The sequence below is a fragment of the Grammomys surdaster genome, unplaced genomic scaffold (assembly GCF_004785775.1).
Source record: "Grammomys surdaster isolate TR1022 unplaced genomic scaffold, NIH_TR_1.0 126198, whole genome shotgun sequence".
In the NCBI taxonomy this organism is placed as follows: domain Eukaryota; kingdom Metazoa; phylum Chordata; class Mammalia; order Rodentia; family Muridae; genus Grammomys; species Grammomys surdaster.
The window spans coordinates 4,936,164-4,957,226 of NW_021621003.1; the positions used below are offsets into that span (position 1 = coordinate 4,936,164).

Sequence of the window (21,063 nt, forward strand, 5' to 3'; positions counted from 1 at the left end):
CAACCTTTTTATTTAATTTTCATTGAACAATGCAGAGATATTCTTATAACAAAGACTGTAAGAAGTTTGGGGCTAGGAACTGCAATTTCGAAAGAAGCAAGCAATTGGAATCAGCCAGAACTAGCACAAAGGTACACAACACAAAACCACTTCAGCATAGGAGAGGCAGAGGAAACCACAGGAAGTTTAACACTCACACAAAAAGCTAAATCGATGGAAAACAGCCTAGGAATGAAGACTTTGTACACTTAAAATGCTCTAACTTTCCAAGGGTAAAACATCCCTTGGCTCAGCTCTCTCCCTAAGGCTACTCTCCCCTCTGTAGCTGGGTATTTATTTTCCTACAGAGGAATGTCACTTGGTCAAATGGGAGCTTGTGCTTATTTCTGCTCACTAACTAGATATGACATGGTGTCTAGGTGCCACACACTTAAGGTCAAAAAATAATATGGTAGCTCTAATGGAAATGTATTTAAGTTCCACACTCCTTATTTTAAAGCACATCTCATAGAAACATATGTTATGACCAAAAGGCTTTTGTGAGTTGTAAGAAATAAAATATTAAGTTAGCTGAGCAGAGTTGTCAGTCCCCCTGGGACTCCGTTCTAGTCAGGTGATGATAGGAAAGTAGTCTGTGAAGGTTATCAAACTGTATGACGCGTCAAAATGCAAAGACTAAGATTTTTTAACTTCTGATTCCTGCTGACCAAATGGATTCCATCTGTGTATGGATAGTGGTTCATCAAGAACCTGGGAGCTTTACTTGAAGGAAAAACAAAACAAAACAAAACCAAATCCTCCATTACTCAAGAAAGTCCAATTCCCATGTCTGATTATTTTAGATGGTATGAAAAATCTACTTACAACCAGACTTGAGGCTTAAGAATTTTTAGAGAAATGTATTAGGAGATCACTTGAGTCTTCTGAGAAAAGGCTTTATATAATTCAGCTTGACACTACAACTATCCTGCAAAATCTCCACAGTTGGGACCAAGCAAGAATATTAATGGTCTCAAAAAAGTCAGATAAATGAAAATTATCTTTTTACAGATAATAATGCTTAAAAAAACACATCTACACCACAGACTGTTAGCTCCAATACTTCAAAAATAATTCCAAAATAACTAAACATTAGCATTACTACAGTACTCTACTGCCTCCAAAACACACTATTTTGGTTTTCCAAAATGTGTATCTTAACATTCTGTCATTCAGTTCAGTATACAACCAAAACACTTTAAGCTATCTTAGTATATCAATACTGTAACAAGCCACTTTCAATTTTTATGTAGTTCCCTGTTTACTCAGTATTTTTAGAATGAGGTTAACAAAGTGCAGACATGTTATTATTCCTGCATCTTCCTCATGGCCTTATTTGGTATGATGTAGACATTTTCAGGGTACGATGGTGAGTTTTAGAATGTACAAAGAAAAGTACAGACACCTGCAGAGGTGATAACTGAAACTATAGTAGCAGATGCATGAGGAACAAAGATTAGAATAATTTATGGTACCTTTGTATTCAACAGGATTTAAAGAGTCTAAGAATGACGAACAAGAGAGCTACGGCAAGGAAAAGAAACAGATTTAGGTAAGTCATAGAAGCCAGCAGGATGATTTGAAGCTAAAGGGAAGTATAGCCCTTGTGCAATTTCATGAAAAGCGAAAAATGACTAACAAAGTAGCATTTGGTGGGGGTGACTAGTATGACACTAACACCTTGCCAAAAAGGTTCCCCTGTAGCTCACCTTATTGCATGTAGAGGTAATTCTGGCCCTCATCATATTGCCCTATGGACTAGAGCCCAGAAACCCGACATAAAGCCTGCTTGGGTAGCTGCTTTTAAAAGCCTGGCATAATAAATGGCCCCTTTCTCTGACCTGAGTCTTATGTTTGTTTTGGCATAGTATAAAAATGGTGACAGGTACTCTGTTACATTTCAAGCAGAGTAAAAAAAGACCCTTCATGTTTCTGATATAAAATCTTTTTGTAGAAATGAACTAAAAAGAAAGGGTGAGACAGAAAGTGGAGAAGAGAGGAAAGAAAGCTGGACTACTCAAGAAAATTGTAGCAGAACAATTCAGCTGAAGAAATACACACAAGGAAGAAAAACTTAAGAGGTCTATATGGAACACTGAAAATAATCTATAAACCATCACTTCATTAAAAACATTTGAGGGCTGGGGAGATGGCTCAGTGGTTAAAGTTACCTGTCATGGGAACTGCATAGTGCAAAGAAGAACAGATTCCTGTAGGTTGTCCTCTGATCTTCATATATGTGTTCTGACATGCTAACTCACATACACATATACACACATGTCCACTTACAAATACACAAAGGTAATAAGTGAAAAATTGACACTACAGATTGAGACACCTTGATATAAATTAGGATTAGAAAATTTGGCAAATGGATTCTCTTTTATTTTTCTATAAAAGTCTACTTTTCAATATAAAAGTATATTCTGGAGAAAAATGTTCAATTTAAGTGCTTGGAACATGAATAACATAAGTAGAAGTATTTAAAAGAACATATTAAGGTGTACAGATGCAGTTGACAGCAGATATAGCCATCAAGATTTGCTGATTTTAAAACTAAAATAATTGAATAGGGAAAAGTGACTGTCACTATAGAACATTCAGGTTTAACAAGGTTGTCTTCATGTATTGATTTAGAACTGTAAGCTGTGGAAACTACTCTAGAGAAGAATGTCTGCTGATAACTGCACTCATCTGGCAGAGCAAAATGTCAAGAGGTGAAGAATAACATGGAACAGAGAAAGAAGGGGTAAGATGACCAAAGGGATGGGGGTGGAAAACAGATAAATGAATTGAAGAAGTCTAGGAGGAAAGAAACACTGGTTAGAAAGAACAGCTCCACTTTAAAGAACCATTTCAAGGTAAGGCTGTGTTGACAGAGAGCTTAAGCAGAAATGGAAACATTTTGGAAAACAATGAATTGAGGCTTTTGGTGGCTAAAAACATGGGCTTTGAAGATGGTCCTCTACCAAAGGAGACAAGGGAATAAAAAAATGCTGATCCATCCAAAGATGGATTATTATTATACTCAACGATGACCTAATCAAATGGCACAACATCAGTGAAGAGTACAGAGAAGAATAAGATAGACTTTCTGTCTCCCTGCTACAGAAGCCACGAAGTGCCATCTGGGAATAGCCACATTTCAGAACAGGCCATTAAAAAGATCTTATCAAGAAGAGTGGGGGCTGGCTTAGAAGGGTAATTCATATTACTGGTCAAGGAATAATGTGTCTAAGAGGGATTTGAGCTAGATAGAACGAATTAAAAGGTCACTTACAACCTGGACTTGCAGAATATATTTCAATACATCATTTAATCTGTGGTTAAATAATATTTTTATTATAGGAATACTAAAAACAATAATATGGTATTAATATCAATAGACTCCAAATATTTTACAACTACATTTAACAAGATCTAATACTGAATGAAAATATAGTTTCTAGAAAAACATATACTTAACAATTACATACAATGTGTTAAGATAGTTAAGATAATTCATAAAACATATTAACACATGCTTTATGCAGATTATTTTAAAGCCTGGGATTGTAAATAATATGTGAGTCTAGTTCAACAGAAATAATGGTGAGAAAGTGGAAGGTAAGCATGTATGAGGCAGTTTGCTCAAAGTACATATGCCAATAGAGAAAAATATGAAAAACAAAGTAATGATATAGGGTTTGGTGATTAAAGAAGATTTAAATAATATTATTTAATTTTATCTTATAATATTCAAGTCATAAATAAGCAATCTGAAGCAGTTTCCATCTTAAAATGTAGATGTATGAATTCCGCTTTAGTTTCTCAGAGGAGAGATGAATGTAGCATATTTTATGTGGCAATATATCCTATGTAAGTTTACTGTTATAAGTACCCAAAGTTTGAAGGTGGTATTATGGTCTGAATGTTTACAGTTCTCCAAATTCATGTCAAGATACTAATCCTAAGTGTGAAGGTGTTAGGAGGCAACTAGAGCATGACTAGATCACATTGATGGAGTTCTCATAAACGAGGACAGTGTTCATGTAACAGAGACTTTATGGAGGGTCCTAATGTCTTCTATCACCTGACGTTACAGTGGGAAGTCACTGTCTATGCTCCAAAGTGGGCCCTCACTAGACAAGTCTGTCAGAGCCATGTACTTTCCAATCTGTAGAGCAGTGAAGTAATTTTTTGTTATTCATAAGCTTGTTTATACTAGTTCATGGTATTATGTTTCCTCATACTGAATGGACTAACATTTAACCAGAAGGTATGTACTGTTTATATATCACTCTGGCATGTAGGACATGATGCTACGAAGATGGTAAGTGCTGAAATACTTATAGGACAAGCACTTTCCTGTGGAATTTTTCTTATTTGAATTGAAATAAAAACTTTACCAGAGAGTGTATCTGTATAAAATTTAGAATTCATGTTAAAATGAATCATGATAAATATAATTTCTTCTCATGGTGGATAGCTAAGCATACATATCTAACTATGTAGATTACTCTCACAGAAGCAGTTATCTACAGTTTCCATCTCAACCGTTCAAATTCCTGTGCAGAACACTGCATTATTCTCAAGCTTACCAATGCTGTTGACTATACAAGGATTATGAATTTTCAGCTACTTCAGGTTTAAGCTGAATACTTCCTTCTTTTCCATGTCAATCATATATTTATTTAAAAGAGCTTCTGTCTTCTATTTTTATTTTATATCTTCATGCTCTTCTTTCTAGGAATATCTTCTTGTATCTCTGTTAGAAATCTAGTATATTAAGTTCTTAAAGTTTTTTTTCTCTACTTTGGTTTCTTTAAAAGTTGCTTAAAGAGCTGAAGGGACTGCAACCCCATAGGAAGAACAACAGTATCAATTAACTGGACCCCCATAGCTCCCAGGGACTAAACCACCAACCAAAGAGTATACATGGACCGGTCCATGGCTCCCACTACATATGTAGCAGAGGACTACCTCATCCAGCAGTGGTGGGAGGGGCAGTGCTTGGTCCTGTGAAGGTTTGATGACCCAGAGAAGGGATATGCTATAGGGGTAAGGTGAAAGTGGGTGGGTGGGGGAGCACCCTCTTAGAGGCAAAGGAGAGGGAAATGGGGTGAGAGGGGGTTTGTGAAGGGGAGACTTGGGAAGGGGGATAACATTTAAAATGGAAACAAATAAAATGATTAATAGAAAAATAAAGTTCTTTAAAATGATTTTATATAATCAAACTGAGGTGTTATAATAAAAAATTTCCAGATGAATATTGAATATACCTATATTATTTTTATCTAAAAAAGAAAACTAAGACAACAAAGATGCTTTCATTAAAAGCATAAACCCATTAGTGAAAGAACACACACACAAAAATTGGAGTCTAGAAAGCAAGCATGTAAGTGTTGTGTGCACCACACATGTCTATGTATGTGTTTATGCACTGCTATTTTCAGAAACCCTACTTGTAAGACTGGCCTACGTTATCAATTGTAAACTGGATTTCAAGAGGGTCCCCATAATTTCCTAAAAGATAAGTTATAAATAACTGTAAAAATAATATGGTTTATATTATATCCTGAACTTTTTTCTCAGAGTCTAGAATTTTAGTTATATGTTATAGATAGAAACTGCTTACCTGGTAAACTCCTAGTAATGCCTAAATCTCTTCTTGGTAGACAGCACTTCATGTGTGTTGTTATAACTTGTTTCCAAATGCGTTAAAGTACACCACATGAAGTTCCATTAGGAAAGAATTGTGTAGACTTTATAGCCATGTGGCTTACCCAACTGAACTTACTTTGTATCTTTTCACTGTAATAAAGTATAATAATGAATAAAACTTTTGAGTCTAACAAAACACCCAGCCTAATGGTGATCTTGGAGATCTCATCACAATTTGTGACTACCAAGTTATATTACTCCCAAGTCAGGAGCAAGGAGGTTGGGAAGTAGCTGATAAACATTTCAGAACTGTCAAAGCTACATGAGCCAGAAGAGCCAGGTATCACTCTAGGGCAGGTAAAATAGAGATAAATAACACTGCCTTGAGAGGTGAATCAATAAATGTCACCTAGTTCCTTGGGAAAATACCCTTCTTTACTTTGGCAGGTACCTGTGCATTTGTTCTGTGAATAAGTCAGCAAAAAGCTTTTGTTTTAAAGTATAACATTTAAGTGCTAGGCACTGTCAAGTTTGTCACCACACTAAAAGCAGGGAGAGTGAAGATTTATACCAGGCATAAGTAATCTCCTCTACTCTAGCTTTCTTGCCTCAGTCTATTCTTAAAATGCTGGAGTAAACTTCTGCTTCTCTAAATGATTATAATATATTTCCCCTGAGGAATCTGCTCAACTCAAGAGGTAATATCTAAGGCCTTATGCCTCTGTTTCAGAACCCCAGACCACTCTTAAACACAGCTCAAGGTGTACATGCCTTACCCACATGATCATTTTTCTCTAATTATGAACAGCAATCCATATGTAACCAGAGAGCCTCAGAGTCTCTAATAAAAGATGAGATAAAAATAAACAGAAAAAAGGGAAAGCAAGTAAAATCAAGCAAACAAAAATGATCATCATACTCACATAGATTAAGATAATGCATTCATGAAACACAAAATGTTATTAAAGAACTCCAAGAAGAAAATGAACTCATGGACGAAAGTCAAGGGAAGAGCTGAAAGTGTAGAAAATCTTTCCCCAAAAGTAGAAAAAAAAAGGCATTTGGTAATATAAATAAGGAGAGAAGAGAAGCACCTCAATATAGGATGTTAAATACTTAAATGCAGGAGTTCCAGAAAAACAGAAAAGATACAAAGAAAAGGAGAAAAAGCAAAGTTAATTTCCTACTAAGTTTTCAGGGTGACAAATACTGCTTCATTAATGTCAATGTCATCAGTAAAAGGAACCAGTTATTAGTTGTTAAATATTTATATAATTAATATGCCCAAGCAAATATAGTCTGAAATCTGTTTAATAAAGGATAATTCTCTATAAACACAGTGCTTTGCATACCCTTTATGTTCTTGAAAAGTAATGGCTAAAATTTTTAGAAATAAAGTTTAAGTTTATGGGTGAGAAAATTTGTGAGCTTTCAAAAAAAAAAAAACTAAATACAACTGATTACTTCAAACCGTTCATTAATTTACCATGGAAAGTTTGCTGAAAATGTCAATGTGTCTTATATTTAAGGAATATGCAGAACTTACTTCTAAACTACGAGTGAAGATTTATGCTTCTAGAAGATGGACTTAAATATATCTTAAAACTGAAACTCTTTTGTCCTTTGATAAATTTTCCAGTGGCAAATACCCTATAGTGTACTGTAGTGCTTGTTCATACAGTCCTTTGTACTTTTAAGTCAAGAAAATGGTAGACTTGCTTTTGAAAATACAAGAATACACCGAAGAATATCAGGTTCTGTGAAACAATGAGGGAAACGGAATAGGCTGTATCAGACATAGGGAATCCTGTGGAACAAAGAAGTATAAGGAATGTTGTTTTTATTTTTCATCTGGACTTCTTTCTATTACATTTATCTATGTATTTGTGTGTATAGACAGACAGGCTGGCAGGCACACACAACTTCAACACTTTAAAGGACCTTAGAGCACAACTTGTGGAAGTTTTATCATGTAGTCTCTGGGAACTGAACTCTGGTCACTAGGCTTCACAGAGGTACATTTACCTGCTGAGCCATCTCTCTGGCTCGCTTTTTTGTTTCTTAAAGCTAAAATATCTTGAATGCAAATACCAATAGCATCTAACAGTAGATACCATACCATGATAGAAAAAGCATTAGTGTAGCCAGAAGATTTGAATTTCAATTCTTCTCATTTCTAATGTGGTTTACCATAAACCTATCACCTTAGTTCATCATCTAAATTTGGGGTTAATGTCTACAAATCCCTCTTCACCATATAGTAGGAAACAGTGACACAACAGACATTTCATAGACTAAGAAAAGTGACTGTTCAAAGCTCATTGTAAGAAACCAGGCAGAAGAAAATCTTAATTTTAGGGATGCTCTTTTCCTTAGCCCTCTTTTCCCACCTAAAATACCTGTAACTACCATTTGTGTCTTACTGTGTTCTGTTCACTACTTTCTGTATTTTAAAATAGTATTTTAATATCTATAGCATTGAGATAGATATAAGTAGCTCTATTTTAAACATGGAAATATACTGAGATACAGAAGTAGCCTTCTCAAAGTCAGCAAGAGTCAAAGGATTAGGATTTAGTGTTGAATTTTTTTGTCTGTTTGGTTTTGAGCCAGGGTCTCAATATGTAGACCAGAATGGCTTCTCAACAGTGATCCTCCTGCTTCTGCCCCAAGTGCGGGGATTAAAGGCATGTGCTACTGCACACGGCAATGTTCAAGTTCTTAACTGCTCCATATTTAATGTTCTAGCGGGATTCTGACAACTTCTAGTTTACAAACCTGAAAAAAAAAATCCACTTTAGAGTAGGTTCCTTCATCCCAACTGATTCTAGTCTGTTTACTCTTTAAAATATACTATGCATAATGTTCCTAGTAGGTCATCACATGACCTCACTACTTTCCTTCTTCCTGCTGCTAAGTATATGTATCCACTCAAATTTAAGTTATTGTATCAGCTCTGCTATTAAATATCCTTTCAAAATAGATTTGTCAAAATCTGAGTTAGAATCTAAATCTTGAACTTTCTGTTCTGTAAGAGGCTTCACAAAATGAGAGAAAGAAAATGAGGAAACACTTGACCAACTAAAGAATGTAATATGAGGTTGCAAAGGAGAAAAATTCATATTCAGTTAAATATATTACATCATCTCAAAGAAGTCCAAATGACTGAATCAACAATTGGGAAGTCCAACATAGTAGAAAATAGCACAAAATTTAAAGACAGTATTTTTACCTCTGAAGAATTGAAGTCTGGAAAAATAAACTGTACAGTATGATTAATATGCTGATAAACTGGCAGCCATAATTCAACTAGATTGTAAAAAGAACATCAGTGGATGTGGTGCCTTTAGTCTGCCTTTAATTCTAGCAGTTGGTAGGCAGATCTGTTGAGTTTGAGGCCAATCTGGTCTATATGAGTTCCTAGGATAGTCAAGAATATACCGAGAGATCCTGTCTTAAAACAAAACAACATATAATTTTAAAACATTCAACTATATCTTATTCTAGAAAGCAGGTAAAGGATGTGCAAAATTTCCTTAAAATAAGTGTAAACTAGACTCTGGCAGTGTAGTAGACGTTTATGATATATCTTGTGTTCTATAGTACTTCCTATATACCTGATTAGACTTGAGATAAATGAAAAAATTTCTCAGATTTTATTTGAACTATCACTGGTGAGTATTAAATGTAGTTAATGTTTTGTGTTATGGTTAGTTTTGCTTGACAATTTGACATAATCTAGAGTCACCCATGAAGGGAGTCTCAATGAAGAACTGTTTAGACTAGGCTGGTTTATGAGAGATTTTCTTAACTGAGTTGATGGAGATGGGAAAGATCCACATTGAAGGTGGGGGTCTTCTATTAACCCAGGAGTTCTCAACTTGTGAGTCTCAAATCCTGGGGGCCCAAATCAGATATCCTGAAAATTAGATATTTGTATTATTATTCACAACAGTAGCAAAATTACAGTCATGAAGTAGCAACGAAATAATTTTATGGTTGAGAGTTACCATAATATGAGGAACAGCATTACAGGGTTGTAGCATTAGGAAGGTGGAGAGCCACTGCTTTAATTGGTTTGGACTGGATGAAGAGAGTGAGCTGAGGCCTCCAAACTTATACTACTCAGACCTTCGACAGGCCATTGACAAGAACATCAAACAGCTAGAGACTGATATCACTAATCTGAAGAAATCCCTCATTTCACTGTCTGAAGAGACCTCCAAAAATCGAAAAGAACTTTATTGGACTTGATTTTATTTTACAGTTGGACTTGATTTTATTTTACAATAGAAAAGGCTGTGTACAGCTCTTGACTGTGTACAACCCTTAAAGAAGAATGTTGCCTTTACATAGACAAGACAGGGATAGTTAAAGAGAGCATGAAAAAGGTCAGAGAAGGCCCTGAGAAAAGACAGAGAGAGAAAGAAAAAGATGAGTGCTAGTACAAGAATTGGTTTTCAGCCTCTCCATGGTTGTCAACCCTACTTCTTCCCATCTTGGGACCATTAATTGGGTTACTTTTGCTTATTTCTTCTGGTCCTTGGGCCTTAAATAGGCTAACTTTGTGAAACAACAGATAAATAATTTGGTAGAAAACCTATTCAGATACATTATCATAAGTTAGCTATGGAGGACCACGAGATTCAAGATGAGGTTGTTACTCTATCCAGGGTGTTCCCAAAACCCATCTCCACCCAACCTAAAAGAGGGGACTTCTGCCCCTAGACCAAGCAGAGAGGGGCCACCTAGAACACCCTTTGACTGGTGATCTGAATTCTTGCTTAGGCTGCGAGGCTAAGCACTGCAAGGGAATATAAGTAAAAGTTAAAAATATCTCTCTGGGTTCACTGAGGGACAAGCCTGACTGCATAGGAGTTGGATGTCAAAAGTATCCCCTCTCCAGGAAAAAGACATCGGGATGGGTTTGGCCCTCATGCCTCACTGGACAACGACACGGGGACCAGAGCCATTACAAGGTCGTCTTCAATTATTGGAGGTCAGGACTCTATTCCTGCCTTGGCAAGATTAGAATCACCACAGCCCTTCTATACTTAATGGAGGAGATGTCAGGGGCAGCCCTGCTTATACACTGAAGGCCTAAAATCAGCAATAGGCCTAAAATCAGCAATAGGCCTGCCATACATGTATATTAACACCAAGTCTTGGGTCTCTATGGAAAAACATTGAAACAGAGGGCTATAAGCTATTGTAAACAGGCAGCTTTTGTGGAGATTTACCAGCCTGAGTAGTCATAGACCTTGTAAATCGGTAACCTTGGCAGATAATACCAACTTAGATAAGGACAAGTGAATCATAGGCAGAGTCATAGCGACCTGTCCCCTGAACCTTCACCCAGCCCATACCCTGTTCTGAAAGAATCTGTATTCCACCTGAACACTCACACTCCAGTGTCATCCCCTTCCCCACGTCCTGCCTTTTTGTGTTTATAACCCCTGTGTGAATAAGTAAAAATTATGATTTGAAAAAAAATAAATAAACTAAAGAAAAAGAAAATATAAAAAAAATTAGGAAGTATATTTCAATAGAAAAAACAAACAAACCCCCCAAAACCCCAAAACAAACAAACAACAACAAAAAAAGAGAGTGAGCTGAGCATTAGTAGCAAGCAAACATTCGTTATTCTCTGTTCCTAATTTTAGATATAGCCAACTCCCCCAAGCTCCCAGTGTTGTGACTTCCCTGTAGTGATGGACTGCAGCATGGAACTGGAAACTAAAATAAACCATTTTTCAAACGTAAGTTGCCTTTGTTAGAGTTATTTGTATTGCAGCAATAGGAAACAAAACTAACACAGTTTGTTACATGAAAATTATAAAGACTTTATTTATTTTTTTACTTTAAGAAAGACCATCTAGAAACAGAAGAGGAAGAGAAAGTAAAATTCATCAGTTACATGTGTTGGGAATGACCCACACAAATGTTTTGTTTGCCTTATCTAGTAGTAGTGACAATATTTTCTTAAATAATATTTACAAGAAGATTTCCCATTTGTTTAATTTTGAGACAGTGTCTTATAGCCCAAGCTATCCTGGAATTCACAATTAGGCTGAAATTTGCCTTGAACTACTGATCTCCTGTATGTACTTCTCCAGTACCAGGGTCATCAGATTCCCCAGTTTAAGAAATATGCATTTCTGGGCTGGGGGCGGGGAGATGACCTGATGGCCTGAATTCTATCCCTGGAGATTACAAAGTGGAAGGAGAGAACCAACTACTGAAAGTTGTTCTTTGACCTTCAACATGTTCTGCAGCATATTCACAATGTATACATTTGAGTATACACATACACAATAAATGTAAAAAAAGAAATACACTTCTTTCTCTTGAAAAGTCACATTATTTTCTTATATTGTCTTAGAGTGAAAACTGTTAATGTGGATGTCTTAAGACCTGATATCTTTAATTCACAGTCACCACCATTCTTGATGTAAGGCCCATCTTAGCATTTGAATTTTGTTTTAAACCAAACTAAGTAGGACCCCTGTTTTAAATCAAATTAAGTAAGCAGGAAGAGAAAGAAGAGGAAGAGCTAAGGGGGCTGAAATATTTATGCTGTAAAATTACATGGGAGATCTATTTGAATAGTTGTGCTCAGGCTTCTCTGAAGAAGTGTTGCTCAGGAAATGAGAGGAGTAACTAAGAAAAGAAGGATAACACTCTAGGCATCAGAAACCATGGGAACATTCTATTAAAAAAGGAAACAGTACAAAGGACTGAAAGAAAGGACATGTAGTGTGGCTGGAGTGATGAGAAACAAGGAATACTCTGCAAGATGCAATGCTTTGTAGTATGTACAAATTTGTCTTTATCCTAAAGAGTAACTAGAGCCATAAAAGAATCTAGGGAGAGAACTTCTAAAATTAGATAGATCCTTGTTGAAGGATAACGCTAGCAACAGTGCAGAGACTGAACCTGTATGTGTGTGTAGGTGTGCCAGAGAATACAAAGTAGTTAGGCAGCTAACTATTTAACAAGTTGTAGTAGCTTGAATCTTGTGATGGGAGATGGACTGAAGAGATGTTAGGATTTGGTGATGGAGTGAATGTAAGTATGCAGGAGAAGGCAGTATCAAGTATTACTTGTAGCTTCTCAATTACATAAAAAAAATCAGAGTGCAGTGGAAGTCAAGGAAATGGGGAATGGAATGGAGAACTACATTTTGGTAGAGATAGATATAGGGTGGAGACAGAGGAGAAAAGTCATGCTGAGTCTGGGTGCTGGAGGTATTGGACAATATGTCAAGTAACTGAAAAACCTAGAAAGTCAGGGCTCAGAGATGCAGTTTGGGTGAATCAGAGATAGGTATAGATCTTTTATTGTGTGTGTGTGTGTATGTGTGGCATTATGCCATGAATGTAGAAGTTAACACGTGGAAAAGAGGGGAGATAGGCTCACATATCAGAACTGTCAACCTCTGGTGTTAAAGGAGAAACGCAGAGTCACTTCCTACTGGTTAATTTGAATTAGTATTAAAACTATCTAATTTTGGGTTACAGACAACAGATATTTTGTAAAATTATGGGGCAAAAGAAAATTAGAATGGTGAGAGAAAATTATGTTCTGAGTACTATGAAAAACTGAAAAACAATATACATCTAAAGGCTTTGATTTTGTACTCTAGGGGCTGACACAGGAGGATTGTGTTGTAGGGGTACATGCCTTTAATCCCAGTACTCAGAAGGCAGAGGAAGAGATAGATCTCTGTTTGAAGCCAGCCTGGACTATAAAGAGAGTTTCAGGCCGGCCAGGGCTACAAAGAGATACCTGTCTTTAAAAACCAAAAAGAAAGAAAAAAGAAGAAAGGATGTTAACTTTGCTAAATTTCAGTTTTTTAAATGTATGTGGCTAATATGGATTTAAACTTATTTCTACATGACAACTTGTTTTTAAAAATTTCTAGATAAATGTTTATATCCATGCTGGACATTGTACCTAGGGTCTCACATACATGCTAGGGTAAACAGTGTACTACAGAGTCATACTGTCAGCCCTAACATACTTTTGTGACAGAATTCTAATGTAATGCCTTGGTATGAGATAATACAGGCTATACAATTCCAGTTCTTTGAAATTTTGTAATATTATATGCTATGTATCATTTTAAATATCCATATTTATTCTAATCCTCATAATAATCCTATAAGCAGGTATTATCATTGCTCTCATTTTTATAAGCAAGGTGGAAGGCACAGAGTAACCCAGTAATTTACCTAAGTAACTTTAATAAATGTGTAATTACATTTTCCATTTACCACTTTAGCTTTTATTCCTGGAGTAAGCAGAATCTTGCTCTTGAGGGAGACATCAATCTAACTGGAGGCATTACAAATGTAGACATAACATACATCATCAGTGTATAGAATTCTGAGTTTTGAAAGATATATACAAACTAAGAGACCATCTATAAATATGGAATGCTCCCATACCTGTCCAACCAGTATTGGGCATCCAACAAAGAACTCTTTGTGGCTGTTGTATGTTTCCTTCTCCAGACTCCAGTGCCTACTTACTACTGATTACTTTGCGTTTAAAAACATTTACTATAAATAGAATAAGTGAGGTCATTTGGGAAGGGGGAGTCTGCTTCTTTCATTCAGTCTACTGACTTTGAGAATTACTTTATGTTGTATGTGCTTAAAAAAACAACCTAATAGTAGTAGTACTCCTTTGTGTGCCATTCTTTTGATGGGTATTTTGGTTATTTCAGTTTTGTTCTCTTGTAAATAAATCTAATATAAGCTTTCATATATAAGGCTTTCTATGGACATATGGTTTCTTTTAGATAGTTATTTAAGACAGTAACAGCTAGATTATGTGACAGACTTACACTACAGTTTTTAAAGATTGTTTTCCAAACTGGTTGTAAAGCCTTACACTTAAGCCATCAGCCCCTCACCCCTGCACATAGATTCTTTTAAAAAAATGACTTATTTTTCTGTGTGTTGTTTTGTCTGCATGCATGTCCGTGTGAGGGTGTTATGTTGGATGCCCTACAGCAGGAGTTAACAGAGAGTTGTGAGCTGCCTTATGGCTGTTGAGAATTGAACCTGGGTTCTTCTGAAGAGTAGCCAGTGTTCTTAAGTGCAAAGCCATCTCTCTAGTTCCCCTGTTCATACTTCTAATTAACTTTCAGCTTTAGCAGTCCATGATATGGTCAGTCTTTTACATTTTAGACTTCTTAATCAATGTTCAGTGGTAATTAATCATGATTGTAATTTTAATTCTCCTGATAACTAATCATCCTGACCATCTTTTAAGTGCTTCTTGGCCTTGTACAAATCTCTTTACAAGGTGTACCTTGAACTCTTTTGCCTATTTTTCTTAGTACAGAATTTAAGAGTTTTTTTTTTTTATATATTCTAAACACAGATTCTTTTGCCAGGTACTGTTTTATAAATATTTCCTCACCTTCATTCTGTTTTGCAAAAACCAAAAGGCTTTAATTTTAAGAATTCATTTGTCAGTTTTGGTTCATGATTTTTATTTTCTAACCAAGAAATTTTGATCTTGTCTAAGAAAACAAAAATTTTCTTCTAAAAATATTAGTTTTTACATTTAAGTTCATGATTTATATCAAGTAGAATTTAAAGTATGGTATAAGGTAAGAATCAATCTTTATTTTTTCCATTTGTGTATTTAACAAAATGTTCTCTTACTAAATTTTGACATCTTTGTAGAACATGTTGAATTAAGGGTGTATGTCTAATTCAGAACTCTGAATTTTGCTCTACTGATACATCTTTATATCAATATTACATGGTGTTGATAACTTTAGCTTATAAAACCTCTTGAAAAATCAGGTAGTATGATTATCCAACTTTAGTACTCTTTTTCAAAACTTTAAGGACTTGGGAGCCCTCTATTTTCCACAAAAACATTCCAAGTATTTTATAACTTCTGCAGAGATTTTTTTTTCAAATCATAATTTTTACTTATTCACACAGGGGTTATAAACACAAAAAGGCAGGACGTGGGGAAGGGGATGACACTGGAGCATGAGTGTTCAGGGGGAATACAGATATCTTTCAGAACAGGGTATGGGCTGGGTGAAGGTTCAGGGGACAGGTCGCTATGACTCTGCCTATGATTCACTTATCCTTATCTAAGTTGGTATTATCTGCCAAGGCTACCTATTTACAAGGTCTATGACTACTCAGGCTGGTAAATCTCCACAAAAGCTGCCTGTTTACAATAGCTTATAGCCCTCTGTTTCAATGTTTTTCCATAGAGACCCAAGACTTGGTGTTAGTATACATGTGTGGCAGGCCTATTGCTGATTTTAGGCCTATGGCTGATTTTAGGCCTTCAGTGTATAAGCAGGGCTGCCCCTGACATCTCCCTTCTCTAAGTATAGAATTCTGCAGAGATTTTAATAGGGGCTGTATTTCATGTATAGCTCAAATTGGAGAGAAGTTACATCCTAAAACGATTCATCCTGTTAGGTATGCTTTTCATTTACATAGGTTTTTGTTTTTTTCAATGCTAGGGATCTAACCCAGGGCTTTGTATATGTCAGCAGAATACTCTATTATCGAACTATGTATTTTGTTTTTTTAATTTCTCTTAATGTTTCATAGTGTTCATTATATGTCTTGCGCATCTTGCATTATATTACATTTATTCCTAAGTACTTTAATTTTTAACATTATTGTTTTGTAAGTGAAAGTTTCTCAATTTCAGCTTCTAATTTTTTTTTTTGCAGTATAAAAAGTCTTATCCTTTAATTTGTTAAGTTCACTTATTAGTTCTAATAGTTTTTGAAGATTCTTTAGGATGTTTGATCTCAGCAATTATGTCATTTACAAATACAATTTTACTTTCCTTTTCTAAATACTAAACTTATTTCTCCTTTTTGTTTTATTGTAATTGCTAGGACTTAGGTTTTAATTTTTTTTAAAAAAATATTTATGTACGTTGGTGTTCTGCTTCCGTGTATGTCTGTGTGAGAGTGTCAGATCTCCTGGAACTGGAATCATAGTCATGAACTGATATGTGGGTGCTGAGAATTGAACCTGGGCCCTTTGGAAGAGCTGCCAGTGCTGTTAACCACTGAGCCAACTATCCAGCCCCTACTGGATTTTCTTTTTAAAAGATTTTACTTTGTAGGGCTAGAGAGATGGCTCAACAGTTAGGTACTTGTTGCTGTTTCATAGGACCCACGTTCCTAGCACCCACATTAGGTAGCTAACAACTGCCTGGAACTCAAATTATAAGACAATCTGATCCTGCCTTCGGTGAAAAAGTATAGGCTCAGTTGTAGGATCAAGTTAGTGGGTAAAAGGTAGTTGAGTAGGTTCAAACAAAAGCAGTTTATATTTCTTGCAAATAGTTAAACGCTGAATTAAGCCATTTCCATTGAGTATTAACTTGTGATGTGAGATATTTATCTTATAGACTTTTCAGTTACTATATCTTAGAAGCTTTGTTAGTAATATTTTACCAGGAGTAATTAACTTTTGCTCTATTTAAGCCAAGATAATCTATGCATTCATAACATGTATAATCTTTAAGCACAAATATAAAGATTACAGACAACCCATGTATATTTACTCATAAAAATAAGGTAATTGTATACATTACATATACATATTATATATTTTCTAGAATTTAGCTTTTATATCATCAATCAATAATCTATTCATAGTAGCTGTAGTTGCTGTGAGACAAAAATATGATAAAATAACTTGTCCATAGGAGTTTCCATTTTAGGTGGTAAAAATTCACTTGTGAAAAATAATATAACAAACCAAGATACCTGGAAATTGAGCTACATTTTAAAGTGTCATTGATATTTAGAATAGTACCTTCATCTGAAGAAGCAATAATACCATTCATGAAGTTAAAATTTTAAATATGTTTTAGTTCTTTTAGCATTAGAATCAAGTCATTGTACTTTATATTGATTAAGCAACTAGCATTTATATTATAGAAACTGGAAGGAAAAAATGTCTATAAGGACCTCAAAGATGAACTCATTCACTTTGGCATGTATCATAGTGCTCCAAAGATAGTATACTAACTCTGATTTTTTTCTTTTTGTATGTCCTAATGAAGGATAAGATCATAATAATCTTTTTAAAGACTGAAATCTTCACTAGGGGAAATATAAGAGTACAAAATTTTATCTGGTAAAGGTCATACTCTACTGATACTGTCAGAAAAGGTTCAATATTCGTTTTTAGGTTATTATACTTTTTTCCATTCCAAAAATCAGAAAGACGGAAAGTCAGAAAAAAATACTTTAGATCAATTCCATTCAGGTACAAACCAGAAGAATGGTTTACACAGTTCTTAACTTTTAAAAATCATGTGTTTTGGAAAGGTCACCATAAAACATGTTTAAAGTAGTAAATGGTGTTTTCTATGTTTATAATGATCTATGGTTCTTTTAGAAACTATGTATCTGTGAGGGTGCATGTGCGTATGAATATAAATATTTTGGCACCTACAGTTACAGTTGTAAGCTACCACAAGCTGGTGCTGGAACTGGCAGTCTTCTGTGAGAGCAGCAAGTGCTCTTAACTGATGTGGCATGTCTTCTGCCCTGATCCATGGTTCTTTATAATGAAAAGTTTGAGTGTTTTTAATTCATCAGACATGGCACAACAAATGTTTTAAATTAAAAGTAAAATGGAATTAGTATTTAATATGAGACAGTAAAGACAATACTTTAGGACAAAAATTAAATAATAGCTTTGTTTTGGTCAACAAACTTTCCCTACAACTTTGCTATACTATGAAGAATTTAAAAGCATGTGATTTTTAAGTTTGATAGCATCTTGGGCTACACAGTGAATTCCAGGGCAGTCTGAGATAACTAGCAAGCTCATCTGAAAACAAAACAAAAAATTATAATAAAGAAGCAACTTGCAGAGAAAAACTTTACTAATTCAGAATGATCAATGGAAAATATACTTCCAGTTACTTGTAATTGTTATTTAAAAATTGTAATCCAGAACTGGGCAAGGTGGTATACATCTATATTTCCTAGCATTTGGATGGCTGAAGTAGGAGGATGGAGAGTTCAAGGCCATCCTGGAGTACATTGACAGCCTGCCTCAAAAAAACACAAGAAAAACAAATTCACTCTTTTCTTACTGTTTTGTTTTTTTGAGGCAGGGTATGACAATGTGTAACTAGAGAGCCTTCTGCCTCTGTCATCTAGGTACAAGGATTACAAATTTGTGCTAACATACTCATTTTTTAAGTTTAGTTGTTATATAGGCCATATTGTCTTAGAACTATGTAGTTTAGGCTGCTCTCAAAATTCTTGAAACCTCTCCCCCTTCCAAGTGCTGGAATTATAGGTATGTACCACCACACTTCACTTCAGATACTCTTTTAAATATAGATATCTATGAACTGGAAAATAAATTTTGATTCACATGTCTATTTTAAAGCAAGCTTTCAAAAAAGATATTTATTCAAGTATTATTATATGTCTTAAAAATTTTAGTTTTATTATAAAAGACAAACATCATCATCCCTTTCCAGAAGATACTGAGAAATAAACAAATAAAAAAGGTTTAGTACAGTATTTTGAAAATTATATTTTCTAGGGTAAGAGGGATTCTCTTTTTTCCAAAAAAAATATCACACACAAACAGGTGATTCATTTAATAAGACTTCCAGACTTTAATGCTTCCTTACTTGGAATATCAGTGATAAAATAAGTGAAAATTTTATCTACTCTTTATTTTTTGCTCCAGAAATACTCTTTAGAAATTTGTACTTAAATATAGTTGATATTTTTCCTATTATGATAATGTTTTGGCTTCTTTATTTCCCTTTGAGTGAGAGGTGCTGGCTGGTAGAAGATACAAGAGAACCCTTAAGGCATTCAAGATCTCACTCAGGCTGTTGGTTAACTTGGATGTATACATACATAAATCTTACCTAGCTCCATGTTTAAGATTGCACACTTTCTGGTTATGTGTTATATCTAAAATGGAAGGGTGGTATTAGCAATGAATTGCATATATAATTTCTTATATTAAGACATATGGGGGGATGATGACACTCATGGTATCTGATGCTCCTAGCAAGCTAACTTTTAGTCATTTTCAGGTAGATTAACTGTATCTGAGGCTAAAGTAAGGCTTCAATGATGGGAAATTACTAATGTCCTACCAGAAGTGTCAAGAAGAACTCAATTATCAGTTTAGCTATAAATAAGTGTTATAATAGCTTAAGCAATCAAATATGACACCATTGTAGCATGTTTCTTTGAGTTACAATTGCATATGCGTTCCCCTTTTGCTTCCTAAGGGTTTGAGATTTTGTGGTATTATGTGGATAGAGAATAGTTTGTTTTTTTTACTTAATTTTTTTTGGAGATAGCTTGTATATAGTTGAAATTACAATTGTGATTTTAAAAATGATGCTTTCTGTTTTCCTGTTTATTAAGGGAGAAAAGGAGTTGGTTTATGTAGGAAATATAAACACTTAATCTGATTCAAAAGTGCCTTTTTGGTTACTTTTCCTTGGAACTATGTTAATTCTCATCACCTCCAAAAGCCTTTGAGAGGATTAGCTGCATAGACCAATACCGTTCTATATTAGTCAGTATTAAGTGTATGATGTCACCTTCTTTCTCCTCTCCTAAGCTCTTATTTTGAGGGAAAGAAAGACTTTTCTGGGACAAACCTGAAAATAATAAGGCGTAAATACCATTGATATACATGATTGACAACCTTATACCCCCAACCTGTCTGAAATGGGTCAAATACCAAAGTGCTGCAGAACAATGCAATCCAAGCAGCAATTCCCCATAAAAGAGAAAGGGGGTGTGATTAGACTCCAGTTATTAAGCAAGTTGTTGATTTAAAAAAAACCCAGAAAAACAGTTCCAGGGTTTGTTTCTGCAACAGGCACAGGTTATCTTCTCGCCTAATTAGCTCTCCCCCAAAGGGCTGTGCTGTAAGAGACCGCCTAAATAGCCAAAACAAGCAGCAACTGGGACAAACACTAAAGGGCTTTATGGAGGTCCTTCGGCTGTCCCGCAGCATTGGTTATTGATCGTTCACCCCGTCGGGGAAGCGATCAATCAGAATTTGTGTAAGGTGTATCGAGCCACAGTTAAGGAGATGCAGGGGGGGAATATAAGCTTCTAATAAAAGAAACGCAGCAACAATAGCGGAGGAACAGCTCTGCCTGGTGACGTAATGGCTGGCAGCGGTCCAGCTTCAGCAGAGCTGCCTCTACCTCAGCATCCAACCTCCCTCAACCCGGTCCAGCCCCGACAGAGCTACCGGAGATGCTACTTCTTACGATGCCTCTCTGTGGTCGCCACCAACGCCTTACGTGGAGGTCTGGGACACTGAACAAAGGGTGTCCCACTGCCTTAAGTTGTTGGGG

At 35.4% G+C, this 21,063-nt stretch overlaps 1 protein-coding gene across 1 annotated transcript in view; it reads right to left on the reverse strand.

Annotated features, from left to right (window-relative positions):
* Gpr137c (G protein-coupled receptor 137C) overlaps positions 1–21,063 on the reverse strand; it is a 70,575-nt gene that overhangs the window by 48,495 nt on the left and 1,017 nt on the right. The gene's annotated exons all lie outside the window — the stretch shown is intronic.